The following is a 17,667-nucleotide window of genomic DNA, read 5'->3' on the forward strand; positions in this document are numbered from 1 at the left end:
AAATCTCTACACTGGCTCCCAGTGGCTGCGAGGATTAAGTTCAAAACCCTCTGCATTGTCCACAGGGCCTTCTGGGGCCTGGGGCCTAAATCCCTTCAACTCTTTTTTCCTAAATATCTTCCTTCCCGAGCCCTCCGCTCATCTGTCTTGAACTCCCTCAGGGTGAGCCGCTTCTCGAAGCAACGAGCTGGGGGGAGATCTCTCTCTGCGGCAGGGACCTCTCTCTGGAACAGCCTTCCTGCCTCCCTGAAACTTGAGGAGAACCATCTTCGGTTCCGGAAGCACCTCAAAACCGTCCTCTTTGCTTCTGCTTTCTCTCCCCCTCTCCCCTGCTAAATTCTTCACTGAAACTGCACTGAACCTGCACCTGGGCCACTCTCACCGACCTCGGTCCTTGGCCCAGCCACTCTCCACCTGCACTGCCTCCCTGGCAACCCCTTCACTGCGGGGCTGTCTCTGCATCCCTACAGCTCCCCCCTCCTAGCACTTGTCTGCACTTACCTTGCACTTGCCACCACTTGGCCCTACTTATTTATTATTTATTTATTTTTATTCTACTTACCCTGATCAGCACTTCCCCCCTCTCCTTCCCCTTGCACTTTTTCCCTTCCCCCTACCCCTGCACTTGCGCGATCTGAATGACACCTGGCCTAGTAGGATCGTTGTCTGTCTTCCCCTTGTTCCCCCCTCCCTGTCTCGTCGCGCCTTGAAACACTTGTATATAGGCGCGTTACAAATGCCATATTATATCATACAACTAGAACTTTTACACCTTTATTGAAATAAAACAGGCAGTACTTAGATGCCTGCAATTTGTTCCTCAACGATCTGGATTTCTGCACATCGAGCCATGTAAAAATAGCCATCTTCTATTTTTACATTAAGACCAAATGGATGGCTGTCCCTGGCATTATTGCTCTGAGCAATAACGCTTTAGTCATGTAAACATCTCAAAAGGGAAATATATTCCTTTGTATAGCCTCTCCATTGTGTTAAATTGTAAAGACATTGGGCCTCATTACAAGTTTGGCGGTAGCCTTGCCTGATGCTTACATTAAATGGCTGTAAGACATGCCCTGTGTGACCCAAGCTCCCTTCTGGCATGCATATGGCATGGCCTCAGGCCTTGACTTATTTGCCCTATTCCCTCTATGTGGCATCCATAGAGCACAGCATATGTGTCCCGCAGCATACGTGCAAGCCCAGTGTTCCCAGTGATCCAATGTTAGCACAGAGTGGTGCATCATTATTATTACTATTAATATTATTATTATTGGGGTATTTATTGAGTGCAAACCTAGCTTCGGGAAGCAACAGAGTGCTTTACAATCATAACTAATGCCCGTGCCCTTTTTACCCCATGCCTCTGAATGTGCAACATGAGAGGCATGGCAGAAAGCAGCATTCTGTGCATCCCGCACAAAGATCATGGCAACAGGAAATGTCTTGTTGGCTCCAGGCCCCTAGTATTTGAGTGCCAAGGTTGTGTCAGAAGTTGTATGCAGCACATTCCACAAAATGAGCTTGTGTACAGACCATGCCCTGAGTATGACAAAATCTAGTAGGTGGTGTGAGGGGTCGGAAATGTGAGGCAGGCAATTTTGCAAAGAGTTTTCAACTTTAGCCATTTTATTAAATAAAAAGGTTGGATAAATGTCTTACTATCCCTACCCTGATGAGGATATCCCTGCCTAAAATAAACTAAACAAAAGGATATCTGTCCCTCACACTTGTACATTCAATAAAGCAACAAGCAAATGCATGGCAGTTCAATTCAACAAATATATATAACATATGACCAAATTCATAATATGATCAATGTCTCTTCTCTTAACCTGGGCGAACTCCCCTTCCTCAAATCTGTGCAAGGTTCTGCTTCACAGTTCAAAAAAAACAAGGAAATCCTTGTTTAGCACAACGTTCCAACACAGTTCGTAAGGATTTGAACTTGATAACAAAATGTTCTGTTGTCTCAACAATGTAACAGAAGAAATAATATGTTCCAACTCATCCTGGAGCAAGAACAAGTTTCACCTTGGTCTTCTTCAAGCAAACACTAACAATTGTCTTTGTCAGGATGTTTTGTCACAAACTTTGATTTCTGCAGAATTGTAACTCCTCAGCAGGCTTGCACAATGTGTCTTTAAATGCCACAATTTAACATGAGTTGTCTCTGTTAGAACTGCAGTCCAGATGTTTTATCAACTACTACCTGTTTGCTCCCATACCAGGCCTTTTAAAGCAACAACTTCTTGCCATGCGGGAATACTCCCCTGCCCGTTCAATGCTTCACCAACAAGAATAGAGAGTGCTTCAGTGGTAATTTCGAACAACAACTTCACAAGGTTTCTTTGGCATCAAACTTTAAACCAATTTTGGGGAAACAAGGAATTTTATTAGTGCTCTTTAGGACTCCTTTGCAACTATACTCCTCTCCCTCTGGATAACCTTCTCCAGAAGGGCATGCCACCTTTCTTTCTCCTCTATGCCAACAACCAAATAGAGACCAGGATGTGGTCTTACTCTTCTTCTATCTTGGCTTTGGCAAAGTATGTTTATATCACCTGATGATCTGTATTTCACAACACACGAGCAGCAAGTCTATTGGTATTGCTGAGTTTTTAAATACTCTTGGCTTGGGTAGTGCTTGTAAGCTTTTGGTTGTCCTAGAGCTTCCCCACAGGGTTTTTGGGCCTTCCACAATTGCTCACGCTTGCTTGCATGGTCACTTTAATTCAACAGGTATAACTTTCATTGGTTTCGTATAGTTTGGTATTCAAAATTATAATCACGGCTTCTTTCACTCAAACGCAAGTGAAACTGCCTGCTGTGAACACGCAGACAGCGTAGCAGCACTGCAGAGTCGCTTGCAAGCTGTGAACTCACTTGGTAAGTCGCTCACTCACACTCTACTTGGTGTTTGCAGTTCTTCTGTGCTTGTGGCTCCTCTGACAGCCTATTCTGGCCAACCTGCGCTCACACAACTGCGAAATAGAGCTCTAAAGAGGGGAAACTTTCCTAGCTACTGCTACTTCCTGCTGCGTGACCTCTGCACAACGAGTCTTCACTGGGAAAGCATACATTTCTTTATGTTTGCTGCTGCGCAACCTCTGCAACAGAGAGAACTCGAGGCAAAGACCCTCTCAGGATCGGTCACCACTTTAGGCATTACAGTGGTCCCGGCATCTTCTCTCGCCCCCAGCTTCACTTTCAGCTGCATGCACAGCTTTCACTGCTTCCTCCACTTCTACTGCTCTTCTCTGTTTGCCTGCACTTGAGGGGGCTTTTTAAGCCTCTTTCTCCCTCAGGTGTAGGTCATCTACACTAATTAGCTGACCGCTCCCACAGCAGTGTTCCTCTGCATCCCTCTTCCGCATCCCAATACTGAGGGAATTATGGGACTTGAAGTCCCTACCAACAAAGTTAGTTTTTCTAACCTTTTCTGCTTTAGTGATTTGATTTCCACTCTCTGCAATATTCATTGAAGGAGTCTCATACAAATCATTCACCGGTCTTGTTTGGAAGGAGGAATAAGGCTTTCTAGGCTTTTGAGGGTTATTATTCACAAACATCCTTCCATTACGCCCTTTGGAGTTAGGGATGTTTCTAGCTCTACGAGTTTGAGAAGGGGTTTTATTCACTTTTATGTCACAGGAGTTCTGGATGCTGTCACTCACATTAAGGTGTTCAAAAGGTGGAACAGTTAGATTATTGTGGCAACAAGAGATTATATATTTTGGTAGTTGTGATATCCCTTCCTTAGAGGAAGCCAAATACTGTATTTCACCCCACAGATTCCTCTCACTTCCCTGAGCCTTTTCTCCTCCTAGGTGATCCTCCCACAGAACACCATCCCCAACGTTAGGGTCAGGCAGCGTCTGCTTTTCCTTGGCCACCTGGGAGGAGACTTCTGGCAGGGGTTTAGTGAGGGATCCATAGGATATGATATGAAATGATTGGTTTTTTTTTTGTTAAACTTTATTTATTGGCTGACTTAAGCATTACATATTCTATTATCATGCAGTATACATTACATGATGCAGCTTGTTACAGGTGGTTATTCATACATATATTCAATGCGTTAACTTTTTTCATGCTCTGTGGATAGATCCGAGGGCCGTTTTATTGTACTGATGCTGAGGGCTGGCCGGATAATTCCAGGTATCTCGGATGGGGGCCCATATGTCCCTTGGGTGATTGGTTGGTGCGCTGAGTCTTATGAACCCTGTTTCACATTCGTGCATCTCAATCAAATCTTGATGCCAAACTTGAATTGTGGGGGCCGTTTTAGCTTTCCAGTGACGGAGCATGTTGCGTTTGGCCACGGCTGTTGCCACTGAAAAGAATTTACGATTCTTTGTTGGGAACTTGTCATGTCCCTCAGGAGATATTTCAGTTGTGTTGCCGGGATTCGGGTCTCAAGGATATCACTGATACAGGCGGCCACCTCTCCCCAGAACCGTCTTGTGGGAGGACATTCCCAGTACATATGGAAGGAATTGGCTTCCGCGGTCTGGCATTTGGGGCACAGTGATTGTTTGGATTTGTCGAATTTGGCTACTTTCCCAGGGGTAACATGCAAATGATTCAGCATTTTATATTGGATCAATCTGAGGTTAGTATTAAGTGATATATTCTTAGTGTATTGACAATATCTACTCCATTGTGTATCCTCAGTTACCACCCGAGGTCTTTCTCCCATTTGGTTTTCATGTTGTTTCGGGACAGGGAGTGGGACTGTACTGTGCTGTAGATTTTGGAAATAGTGCCTTTGAATCCGTCTTGATCTAGTATGTCTACCATAAATGGATGGGGAGGAGGTACCGCTGGGAACAATGGCCATTTGTGTTTTAGGGCAGATTTCAGGCTGTGATATTGTAGAGTTGTTGTAAGGCCCTTTCCCACTATGGCTTGGGCTTCTGCCAGCGATAGGAATTCCCCATTTGGGAACAGGTCTCCCAGTTTCATGCCTTTATCGGGGTCACACTTCCTATGCATCGTGGAGTCCTGTGTGGGGATGATGTCTGGGTTGTGCCATAGGGGTGTGCGCTCCCAGTAGGGTTGTGTGAAGCCCGTCCTACAGAACAGTGCTGCCCAGGCTTGTGAAGTGCAGGTCACCGGGAACACGGCCATCCGGCTACCGTGGTTTTCAGGGAATATACAGGTTTGTATAGCCGCCTGGGCTACTGTTTGTTTTTCCACCTGCATGTGGGGATATGATTCGGCATCGTGGAACCAATATTTGGCATAGTGAGCTTGCGCTGCATAGTAGTACAGGGTGAATTCCGGCGCAGCCAAACCGCCATTCTCCACTTTTTTGCTCAGTTTGACCCTTACAAAGCATGAGGCCATACGTTGCAGTCTTTCAAAGAAGTGTTTGCCCGGCCAGGTAGGTATGTTATTAAATAGAGTAGCCTTGGGACCACCATCATTTTCAGAAGTGCAATGCGACCGTAAACTGAAATGGGAAGTTTATTCCAAAGGGTTAGTTTAGTTTCCAGTTGTGTGATACAGGGTGCGTAGTTGGCTTAATAGAGTGTGTCTATGTCGGTGGCTATAATTATACCCAGGTACTGCGCTGAGTTTGGTGACCAGCGGAACCTTTCCATGGCCTCTGACTTGGTAACCTTCATAAGGTGAATTATTTCCGATTTGGCCTGATTAATTTTGTAGCCTGAGAATTTGGCAAAGTCTGTGATGTCCTGCATGACCGGGCTTAGGTTGGTGTTTGGGTTAAGTATATATAAGAGAGTGTCATCCGCATAGAGCGAGACAGTCTGGAATGAGCTGCCTATTGGAATGCCCAGGTGTGAATGTTTGTGGCTCAGGAGTGCAGCCGTCCCTCTATCGTGAGGGCAAATATGAGGGGGGACAGTGGGCATCCATGACGTGTGCCTCGTTGTAATGTGAAGGCTTGGGACAGAGTATGGTTAGTATGAATTATAGAACTGGGGTTTTTGTATAACAACCAGATGAAACTTTGGAATTGTGGACCAAACTCCATGCGGTGCAGAATAGCATACATGTTGTGCCAGGACACAGAGTCTAACGCTTTTTTGGCGTTGAGTGTTACTGCTGCCGCCTTGGAATGTGGGTCCATTTGTGATATGGTCACAAAGAGTCTCCTCAGGTTTAAGGATGTGGATCTAGTAGGTATGAGACCCTGTGGTCTGGATCTACTAGCTTGTTCATATGGGGAAGTAGTTGGTTCGCTATGACCTTGGCATACATTTTGGTGTCCGTGTTAATTAATGAGAGGGGGTGGTACAATTTATGGTCTTGATATGCCTTATGCGGTTTAAGTAGGACGGTTATAGTTGCTTCTCTCAGGGACTCCGGGAGCGTGCCAGATGCCAGATGCTAGGGCTTCTTCCCACAGTGCAAGTAGTTTGGGGGATAGTTCATCTACATAGCATTTGTAAAAGTCAGCTGGGAGGCCATCCGGCCCGGGGCCCTTGCCAGCCGTCCGGTCCTTAATGGCTTGGGTGATTTCCTCCAGGGAGAATGGGTTTTCCAGACTGGCCACGTCCTTGTGTTTCTAGTCTGGGCAGGGGGATAGTTCAGATGTAGTGCTCAAGTTCGTTTGGCGAGCTTTGGTCGGTGTTCTTGTCAGGTCTGAGTAGAAGCCCAGAAAGATTTTGTTAATCTTATTAGCGTTTGTGTGGACCTCAACATCCATGTCCTTGATAGAAGTGATCGGCCCGATCCCCTGTTCCGTTTTGATTAAATTTGCCAGCAACTTCCCTGCATTGTTTCCTTCTCCATACCTCCTGGCTCTGGCCAGCTGGCTAATATACTTTATTTCCCTCTCTGCCAGGGTTCTCAACTTGCCCAGTTGCGCCCGCAATGGTTTGAGAGTCTCCATGTTAGGTGCGTGTGCATGAGCTTTTACCAGCACCCGAAGATTGCCTTCCACTCGGTTTAGGTCCACTCTGATGGTTTTTAATATGTCCCCCGCTTTGGCAAGGAGGTGCCCACTGGTCCATACTTTAAATGTTTCCCAGAGCGTGGCGGCCGAGGAAACGACCCCTCATTTATGCTGAAGAATTCTCTGATCTCGGTTCTCAGGGGTTCTATGGTCGACTCATCCTTCAGAAGGGACGGCGGCATGCGCCACAAGCAATGGATCTTTTCTGTGGTCTCCAGAGCTATTTCTAGCAAGAATGGTGAATGGTCAGATATGGTTTGTGGAAGGATGTGTCAGTAATTCACACTTGGGATTAGTATCGTGGAGAGAAGCCAATAGTCTATTTGTGAGCTTGTGTAGTGCACCGATGAGTAGAATGTGAATTCTTTCAGTGCCGGGTGCAGTTCCCTCCATGCATCAACCAGTGAGATTTCGGCCATGCCATGTCGTATAGTTTTAGCTGCTCTGGAGTGGGATCTTGGGGGACCAGCTCATCTATCCAAGTCGAGATGTAGATTTGTGCTTAAGTCCCCTCCCCAGATAATCTCAGCGTCCCCACTAGGAGCCACCAGTGTCCTAATTTGGAGATAGAACTCCGGGGAGTCTATGTTCGGGCCATATGTGTCCCCCAGGATAACTTCGAGGTTGTGCAGTGTTCCACATATTATAACGTATCTCTCCTCTGCATCCACGCATGACTTGGTAAGTTGGAAGCAGGTGCGGCGATGGATGATGGTGAAAACGCCTCTGGCCTGCGTAGAGTACCTGGTTTCGATCCTCAGAGGTCCCCATTTTCTGGCCAATGAGTCCACTATTCTTGCTGTCTGTTGCATGAGTCTCCTGCAAGAATAGTATGTCGACTTTGTGTCGCCTGACGTGCTAGTATTTTCCTGGCCTTTGTGGGATTTGCCAGGCCCCGCACGTTCCATGACAGTAGTTTCACATTATGCGTTGGGACTTGTGGGGGTTTAGTGGGCTGCTAGTTTTCTCGATGTTGACCCTCTTGCCATAGTTGCACCAGCCATGCTTATTTTCTGTGTCAGCTTTTCCCCCTTTTTAACTTCCCTTTTACCCCCCACCCCACCCTCCCTCTCCATACCTCAAACTGGATAGTGTATTCCCCCAACTTGGTTTAACAGTCAGAATCAGTGGGTGGCTATTTGCGGCCACAACTTACAACTTCGGGGCTTGCTGCCTGAGTGTGCGTCGTGACTTTGGTTTACAGTGGGTTTGGGTATGTCGGCTCTTCTTTAGCCTATTAGGGCTCTGTTTGAGGATAAGCACTTGGGTCTTTATGTTGCAGTTTCACTTTGTCAGTCATTGTTCTGGGTTTCCGGGACGTGTCGTTCGATATAGGCCATTGCTTTATCCAGTGTTTCAAAAAAGTGTGCTCTTCCTGCATTTTGAATTTGTAATTTGGCGGGGAACAGCATCGCATACAGGATTTTCCTGTCACACAGTGCTTTCTTTACTTGCTCAAATGAGCATCTGGCTGTTTGGACCCCGTTGGAGTAATCTGGGTAGATGTGTATCCGGTTAGAGTCATGGGTCAGAATGCCTTTCTCCCATGATAACCATAGGATTAGTTTGTGGTCCCTATAGTTTAGGAGTCGGGCTATCATCGTCCGTGGTGGAGCTCCTGATTTAGGAGGCGGGCCAAGGATCTGTGGGCTCTTTCGATCAGGAAGTGCTGTGAGAACTGGGCCTCCGGGAACAGTGATCGAAGGACTTCCTCCATGTATTTCTCCATCGGAATATCCATGGTTTTCTCTGCCACCCCGACCACCCTGATGTTATTGCTTTAGGATCTAGATTCGAGGTCTTTGCATTTCTCCCGGATGGATTTGAGGTTCTTTTGGATTTCTTCAATTGCATTCCCATGTGTGGTCGATGTATCCTCTAAGGTGCTCACTCTTTCCTCTGTCTCAGCCACCCTGGCGTTCATTTTTTGCATGTCTGCTCTGATTAAGACAATGGTGCTACCTATATCGTCCAACTTGGAGTTGACTGCTGCAAACCCAACATGCAAGGCGCTCATATAAGGGTCCATGTTTTATTCCGGGTGTGAATGGGGAACGGGGGCGGGTCGATTGGGTAGAGCCATTTGCGCTGGTAAAGGCTCCATGGGACCTTTATTGTTCTTGTTACCCCTTACCCCTATTGGCATGACCCAATCGGGTAGGTGAAGGGCTGAGGAGAGTTGAGCGCAGTCCTTATCAGATTGTCTGGTCTGGGACTTTTGGTGTGTCTGGCAAGAAGTTTGATCTTGGCGGCTTGCTGGGTTGGGATCGGAACCCCCTGTGCCTCAGGTACCATAGTTCCTTGTGTAGCTGTGAGACCGCGGGTTGTCGCGATCTCGCTGGGGTGGATGCTGCCACGCGGTATGCGCCCCTGTGTGGTCGATTTCAACCCCTCTGGCTCAGGGTGGCGTGGCGTGAGACAGGGTGTTTATACTCCTCCACCGTTAGGCCCAGTCAGGTATCCCTTGTATGGGGCCCACTCCTGCATTGCTGCGTCATTTGTGTGTATTGGCAGCCCGAGGGCCCTGCTGTCTCTCCTGGGGCCATTAGTTCTGCAGTGTGCCTAGGGGTGTATACGGCCTATTTCCCAGTTCCACTCTGTGTTGTTGCAGTGTAACGGGATTAATTCGCAGATCCCCGCTGTGATTTAGTTGAGGGCAGCTCAGGCTTTCTTTGGGTTGGTGTAGGAGGCCGGGTCCACCCGGGGAGGGACGAGCCGTGCAGGCAGACTTAACGGAGCTGGGCTGTGGGTGGTTTGGCGGCCCCCGTGTAGGTATGTTGGGATCCTGGGGCATGGTTGAGGTGTTGGTCTGGGATGCTGCAGGAGGCCCATGGGATGCACTTGTGCATGTACCTTATCTGCTGCAGGCCGCCTCAGCCGTGGCTCTCCCTCTTTCTGTTTGTGCTGGTATGCGGCTGAATCCCAGGGGTAGCGGGGTGGGTGCCGAGGAGCGGACACGTTGTGTTACGATCTCCACCACACGTGTTCTTGACCCGCTGCTACTCGGTCTCCGCCTAGCCCTGTCCCTGATGCAGCCACCGACGGCGGGCCGGGCGGCTTCTTGGTGCTCCGCTTGAGCACGGCCACCTCGCAAGTGGTGGGGGCGCACAGTCACACCTCTTGGGGCTACTAGCCCACTAGGATGCAGTCGGCGGGGTCTCACATCACTGGCCCTTCCCTTCGTGGGTGTCTGACCCAGCAGGGTCCTCAACCATCTCCGCTCGATGGGACAGCACGTCTCTGCCTTCCTAGCAGTTTTTGGCACGCAGTCCACGCGACGGTCTCAGGGCTGTCACAACGTCTCCCGCTTCTTACATGCTTGTTACTGCACAGATTTCCGTCGGATTTCACCTGGTGCTGCCCGGATAGTTACCCTGTGCATATCATGTATTTTTAGTGCCAGCAATCACTCCATACTGCAGGATATTAAACTCAGGACCTTGGTAGTTACAGAGCTACCACTTCAGGCGGCCATCTTTGTCAGTGCACAACTGCGCCCCCCATGATTGGTTATTTATAACGCGCTTAATACCCACAGGTTTCTAATAGCGGACCCGGGGATCGAACCTCTGTTGCTCTGCGTTGTCTTACTTCCAAGGCGAGCACATTGCCCCTGAGCTATCCCCCCCGAGACCCTGATTCATCACAGTGGAATGCGAAATGCCTGACTGAGGGCCAAGTACTTGCTACTCCATGAAAAGGGATTCCCATTGTTGTAGGGCACACGCTGTATGCCCAGGCCAGGTGTGTGACAGTACAAAACATTGTCTCACTCATGCCCTTTGTGTCCTGTGCTCCTGTAGGTGGCGTGAACAGGACCTTAATTGTAGCCATACCCTTTAGTAGGCTTTATGCAGAGCATTGCCACATACACGGTTATAGAATACAATCTGAAAACATATTAGATTCACTAAAAAACATTTGGCTAATATTGAAGTTACGATGTCCTGTCTGCTTATGCTTAATGGCTTTGCTAGTGGTACATCATAAAAATGAGATAGCAGTATACATTAGAACATTTTAATTTCTGATTTTTTTTATATGCAGATATAGTGTGAGTAGTGTGTCGGCGATGCAAGCGGCAACCAAGTGAAAGCATAATAAAAAGCATAAGACAACTTTCCATTGTGGCCACGTTCAGCTTGCTTGCACAATTATGCAGATAAATGACCAGCATGTCCCTCTCAGAGATTCCAATGTTAAGTGATGTCCCAAAGAATAATAAAGACAATTAAATTTAAACTCAAATGTGTATTAAGGTATCATACAATTGGCAGGCTTGGATCCTGAGTTGTTAATTCCTTGTACAGCTTTTTTTCAAATCTCTGCCTTGTTCAGGCTTTGGGATTTCATTAAGTATCCCATAGTACAATTAGTCTATTGATGTCTTCACCCTCTCTTTGTTTAATGCCACTGGGAGTTCAGTCCATATTTCAGATTGCTTTTTTCTTCTTGGTTTCTTTCTCAAGCACAGGTCAACTTCTGGGAATGAATTTGCTTTCCCAGAATGCAACATTTCCAATTACCTCCTTCTGATACTGGAACGTCATTGTTTCTGTCTCACAGGCTAATCCCACAGTGCCACAGAAATATCCAAAAGAGCATTAATTAGCCGTGCTCCCTTTTCCTAACATAGCACCTTAATTCCTTTCCTTCTTGAACCAGACTCACTCTTTCGACCAGAGTACAGCATTTCATGTCTCTCATTCCTACCGCCTATTGGCATTCCAGTAGTCTCTCTCTCCTTGGTTTGTAGGCCATTCCTCCCAGTCTGTTGTCAATTGCTCATCTAGCAAGGGAGACTGAAACCTTGTATCAATGAGGCTGCTGAACCCATGATGAAGGAGAAGCGTATGAACCAGAAGCACGCAAGGAAAGACGAGGGCGCCAGGGAGAGAGCCACAACCCATGATAAGAGATTAATGCAGGAGAACCTAAGAAAGGAACTCCCAAATCTGATTTGCGTGAGAGAGACGGCTGAGCCAGAGAGAGGTCTCACTCAGGCAAATCAGGTTTGCAAGCTCCTTTCTTAAGTTGTCCTGCTAAGTCGTCTTGTCAAGGGTTTGTGGCCCTGGCCCTGGCTCCATAGTCTTGCTGGCATGCTTATGGTTCACACGCTTCTCCTTCATGTTGGGTTCTGAAACCTCATTGATACAAGGTTTGCGTGTCACTTGGTTGGGCCTCTTCTCCTGCACAGAGCACGCGCTATCAGCAACGCGCCGCCTTCTGCCTGGTTGGCGTATGACGCCTGGGTCATTCTCTTTGTCCTCTCTCTCTTTCTTAGGCTTGGCGTTTGGCATCTGCTTGCTGGTCTTGCTGCACTTCCTTCACTCCGCGTTCAGTGTCTGATCCTTCTGAGCCTTACGGCAGATCTGTGCAGGAGGTCATATCAGCCAACAAAGAGTTCTGTACTGGATCTCCTCCTGTCTTTCCTATGTGCCGTGCCGCAGAGTCCACTTCAAGCAAAGCAAAGGAAGATCTTATGTGCAGCCTTACAATGGCTCTGCCGCGAACATATCGTCAAGCAAATGTTGTTACTGCAATTCAAGTGAGGAATCTAAGCAGTGTCCACATACTTATTGTCCTCCACTAGCTAACACACTTTCTGGAATTGAATGAGCTTGCTAAATTCATTCATAGTGAGGTGTCCACTTTCCCAGTTTCCCATTTGCAAACAATTCAATACAGTAGAGTGGTACTTGCAAGTAGTAGCTTTTCATGCACAGAATAAACAATGTATATACTGACAATGAACTACAGCAGAATGGATTTGCTCTATCCTTTAGAGTGCCTTGACACATGTATTTGCTGAGCCGTTATAATGTGCAGCACACGTCAGAGCAAAGGGTGTTGGAGTGGGTGATCGATGCGTAGAGGGAGGAGAATGGCCGACCGATCGCAGCTAAATCACAGCCGTATTCCTGGAATATAAGATCATATTTACCTTATTTAGATGGCAATATTAGACATTAGCCAATAATCAGGGCATTACAGGTAAATGAGTTGTAAGCGTCGCTTCTGCCTAGAAGAAAGCAGAAGCTTTTGGAGAACAAAGACAAATGATATATTAAACTGTTAACCATGTGTTCAATAGCATCATGGATAGAAAGCGATGTTTCTGTGATATGATATGATATGGCATTTATAACGCGCCTATACACAAGAGTTTCGTGCGCACAAAGGTTCTGGCACCTTGAATGCTCATCATTGCGCATACGCAAAATGTGCCTGATTTAGAACAGGAAGAATAGAGAAATGTGCATGTAAACAGCTGAGCTACGATTGTGTACATTGCGATGCATAAGTGCATTTTGACGCATGCACAAATGCGGAACTGGATGCACAGACTTCGACAGAAACTGACTACAACAACCTGCATAAACTAAGTGGGGTCAGAGAAAGGAAAGCCCCTGCATGTTTCATGTCTTGGTTGAGTGGTCATTCTTCAATCACGTGTTCCTGACGATGCTCTCTGTATACGGGGCTGTCGGGTCATTGGTCAGGATTCCAAACTTGGATGATGCTGTGTCAGAACTCGCTAGGGAATGGTGGGGCAGGGGTACCACTGTGCAGTTGGGAGACTTTGGCACACCATTCACTCGCATGGAGCTAGAAAGTGGTTTGTTAGGTTGGTGACTCTTGTGCTAGAATACCTTTCCTTCTCCTGGCATACATTGCTCTGTCCTCTCTCTCCCCTGTTAGTGTGCTTTCTGCTACCATTTTCTTGGTGTAAAGACCAGAGTGGGGGTCTGTACTTCCGCTCTCTATATGGTAGAGGAGAGGCACGGATGACCCCAGCCAAGATTCTCTATTACGTTTGCAATGGACGAGCAATCAAGGTCTAGCTTCTCAGCAGGTGATGCGAGCTGGTTCTTAAGTACAGTGTAGTCCCCAAGCACCCACAAAGGAATGTCCGCACACTGTATTGGTTAAAAACAGTCTTTATATAATTAATATTCAAGGTCACGTACACTATCACAATAACTCACTTTGTACTCCGAAAATCAACAATGGTAAATATATACAATTCTAAAGTGGTACCACTAACGTTATCAGATCTCATTAAAGTGCATACTGTCAGAATGACCCACAGATCACAATAAAAAGGAAACCAATAGTAGAGAGAGGAAGGAAAGCAAGCTGGTTGAGCAATTGGCAGAATACTGGCCCGGTTTACCTAGACAGAGTTCTGTGTGGAGATGCCCCCCACCTGGGCAACCTGTAGAAGAAAGATACAAGCCCAGTCCATATATTGTTCACACTAGACTTACCAATAGTTCTGCAACCCCAAAGTACCTTGGCGTTGTAGTGTTCCTTGTCAGGGAATCAATGGCCTTTGTTGAGTGTCCTCCCTTTCAGGCAGGAGTCACGGGTCGTTGAACATCCGACGGAGAACAGGTCGAGCTACGACGGTGAAGTGGCCGCGTCGTTCCTAGCGGTGCTCGTTGACGGGGAAGCGTAAACATCCTGCAAGGAAGAGGCGTGCGGGGCACCTCGGTGTCGATAGTTCTGGACCGCAAAGAGTTGGAAGAACTGTGGCCCAGCAGGGGCGTCAAGTCGTCGGCGTCTCTGTGGTCTTTGGGTGGCGGGAAACCCACTGGTGGATGCTCCTCGGCGCTTCGACGATCAGGCCTTCTCCAGCAGGATTCAGCGACGAGGATGCGGACGAGAGCGTCCTCGGATCAATGAAGTTCTTAGGCAAACGGGAGCACAGCGGCTCCGGTGGGCGACGGTGGTCATCGACAGTGGCAACAGTCCGGGCGCTTCTCCTTGGAGTTCCACAGCAGTCCCTGTATCGGGTTGGCAGCCTATCAAAGGTCTGTCTACCAGGGAACTTAGGCAAAGATCAGCTGTGCAGGGTGGTCCCTCATAGCTCGGGAAGAGGGTGCCTTAACAGGTCCTCTCTGGGTCAGTCCTTGAGGCACAGCAGCTTTCAGATTGCGAAGGAGAGCAACCGCAATCCTTCTCGTCCAGCAGGGCTTCAAGATCAAGCTTCAGTTACTCCAGTTACTCGTCGTAGTGGACTTCAGCTTCTGAACACGATTCCTAGCAGTGAAAGGTTCCCAGATATACTGTTGATCTCCCATTTATTCCGCTGGGTCACACTCAAGCATCCAATCACGACTATGAGCATTCATGCAGGCAGGCAGCCAATCAGGCACACGGTGCATTCAGGCCATTCACTTCTCTCCAGACACTCACAACATGTAATGTATATTGGGACAAGTACCGAGCCATTCAACACTCCATACTGCATTCATACCGGTTTCGGGCAGGGCTGTCTCTGTCATTGTGTCAACCACCAGATACTAGACACCCACAATATAGAATGCGTATTCGTCACACACTCCATTCACCCAGGTCACACCCACAGGCTTATCCACAACATACGGTCATTGAGAAGGCTCCAGCCAGTCTGGACGGCACTTCTCCACACTACCATATATGGAACTTCCACCCAACAGCCAGTCAGGGGGAAGGGACAGAGGCAGGGCTTCCCAGGACTTCGGGAAGATCAAGGTAACAGGTGGTGGAAGGCAAGAGGCCATGGGGGCCATTTTGTCTCCACCAGGAATCCAATGACGATTCCAATGACAGGGACTGAGCATTCCAAAATGGAGGACACTCAGGGCACCAGTCATTTCAGCACAGAGCTGCCACCAGCCCGTACCCTGCTCTGTGGGTCTGCCCAAAAACATACACTAGGGGCACAGGGTTGTACTCCTACCCATGGGTGCCATAAGGGTATCCCACGGGTCTATTCACCAAACCAAACGAGAGAGAGCTGCACTGCCAGCAGTCCCACATGAACTCCTGCGCGGAAAACATGACAGGACACACGATAAAAAACAGTAAAGGACAAGGATACAGAGGCGCTGTCCTTCCGATGCATTTCCAACATCACACTTGGCACCGTCAATTATTGGCTCCCCTTCACCTCCTCCTCTTGACGTACCGCCATCTTTTCCTTCTCTTCTTCTCTCATAACCCGTTCCTCTAAATGTTGGCACAGATTGCCTCTGATTTCACTGCCTCGCTTATTTTTCTCTTATCGTCCTTCCTCCTTCAACTCCCACTCTGCTCTCACAACATACTGTATTTTTATGCTATTCCTTCCTTTGCCCGTTCTAAAATTCCTTCCAATCTCAGAGTTCTTCCAGGAACAACTCCAATCCAGCTGTTATTCTGTTCTTACCATCCTTCACTCCATCTCTTTTTTATCTCTGTTCTCTTTTTCGCCTTCCACTGTAATACTTCTCTCCAGACCTCCTCCTCTCCAGATCACAGGTCTTTCTCACCCTCCCAAATACATTCTTCCTCCACACTTGGTCTCATCCCCTCTTTCTTCCTCCTCCTCTCCCCTCTGAGTGTCACTGCTCGGATCTGTCCAATCTCGTTCTCTCTCTTTGCCTCCTCCTCCTCTTTTTCCCCAAACCACAACCTCTACTTTTCCACTCCCCTTGGTTGATTTCTTGATTCACTTTCGCCACCACCTCCTTACTGCTTCAAAACGCCACCTCCTTCTTGCACTCCCTGCAACCACAGACGTAGAGTGCCTAACGTCTTTCTAGCTGTGCAGTTATGTATGCCCCAAGTCCCCCAAATACTGATCGGTGCTCATCTGTGCCGTTTGATCATCTGAGAATGGTGATTGGTGCTTCAAATTCAAATCCTTCTTAACAGCTGCTCCTAATTGGTCCACATGGCTAAGTGTTGAACTGTAACCAACTCTTCATGGGCCCATCCACCATCTTGCCTGTCATACTCTTTCTTCTACTGCCACCACTGCTCCCCCCAGTAGGTGAGGACGATCCACTCTGCTTCATGCCCGCAAGCGTTCTATCCACAATCTTGCAGGTCTGTGCCCGGCACTGCGTAACTGTCTGCCATCCATTTCATATAGCAAACCATTGATGAATGTCCTGAAATGTTGGGGTCTCAGCAGCCAGGATTGGTCCCTCACAGAAGACTCCAAATTGACAAATCTGCAATGGAAAATTCAGTATAAAAGGGGGTGACACTCCCTTTCAGTTGACACATATTTGTGTATCACAAGAGGAAGGTTTCACATGGAACATTATTTGCGTACTGCCTACCCAAAGTCCTCTGCCATAGAGATGAAGATAAAGACTCTAGGAAGGGAGCAGGACCCTCCCCTCAGCCGTATTGTGGGACCATTTAGGCGTAACTACTGTTTGGACAAAGTCTTCCTGCACCCTGAACACAGGTAACTAGAACTCTGCCCAGTGAAAGAAGGCACCCCTGAAGTGCTCTCTGGCAACCTTCCCGACTGGGAAGGGCAGTGCCAGGACTCACCTTATCCTTTGAGAGTCTGGACTGGGTCTCACAGCAGCCCACGGAACAGTGCGTCATGGATATCGCCTGTCTGTCCTAAGCTTCTTTATGCCAAGTGCTGGGGCCGCTCTTTGAATTGCACCCAGTCGACCCACCTAACTACTACCTGATGGCGAATCACCACCCCAGAAAGCTGCAAGACTCCTGAATCAATGCTTTTCAGCCCAAAGAACAAGACCCGAAGGCATCTGTTTTTGTTTTCCCAGATCTGGTTGCAAGGGCCTTCGTGACACTAAGACCCCACTCTGTACCTTTCTCAAAGGCACATACTTTAAACTTGAATATTACTATGATAAACGCTCATAATACCCAGAGGCTTCTAAGTGCAGACTCTGGGATCGAACCTGTGTTGCTCGTTGTCATCTTGCTTCCAAGGTGAGCAC

At 47.9% G+C, this 17,667-nt stretch overlaps 1 protein-coding gene across 1 annotated transcript in view; it reads left to right on the forward strand.

Moving 5' to 3' along the window:
- The window catches only part of SLC9A9 (solute carrier family 9 member A9), a 3,894,960-nt gene that overhangs the window by 3,480,231 nt on the left and 397,062 nt on the right, over nucleotides 1-17,667 (forward strand). The window lies entirely within an intron of this gene.

Source organism: Ambystoma mexicanum, chromosome 10 (assembly GCF_040938575.1).
Source record: "Ambystoma mexicanum isolate Mex_15411 chromosome 10, UKY_AmexF1_1, whole genome shotgun sequence".
In the NCBI taxonomy this organism is placed as follows: domain Eukaryota; kingdom Metazoa; phylum Chordata; class Amphibia; order Caudata; family Ambystomatidae; genus Ambystoma; species Ambystoma mexicanum.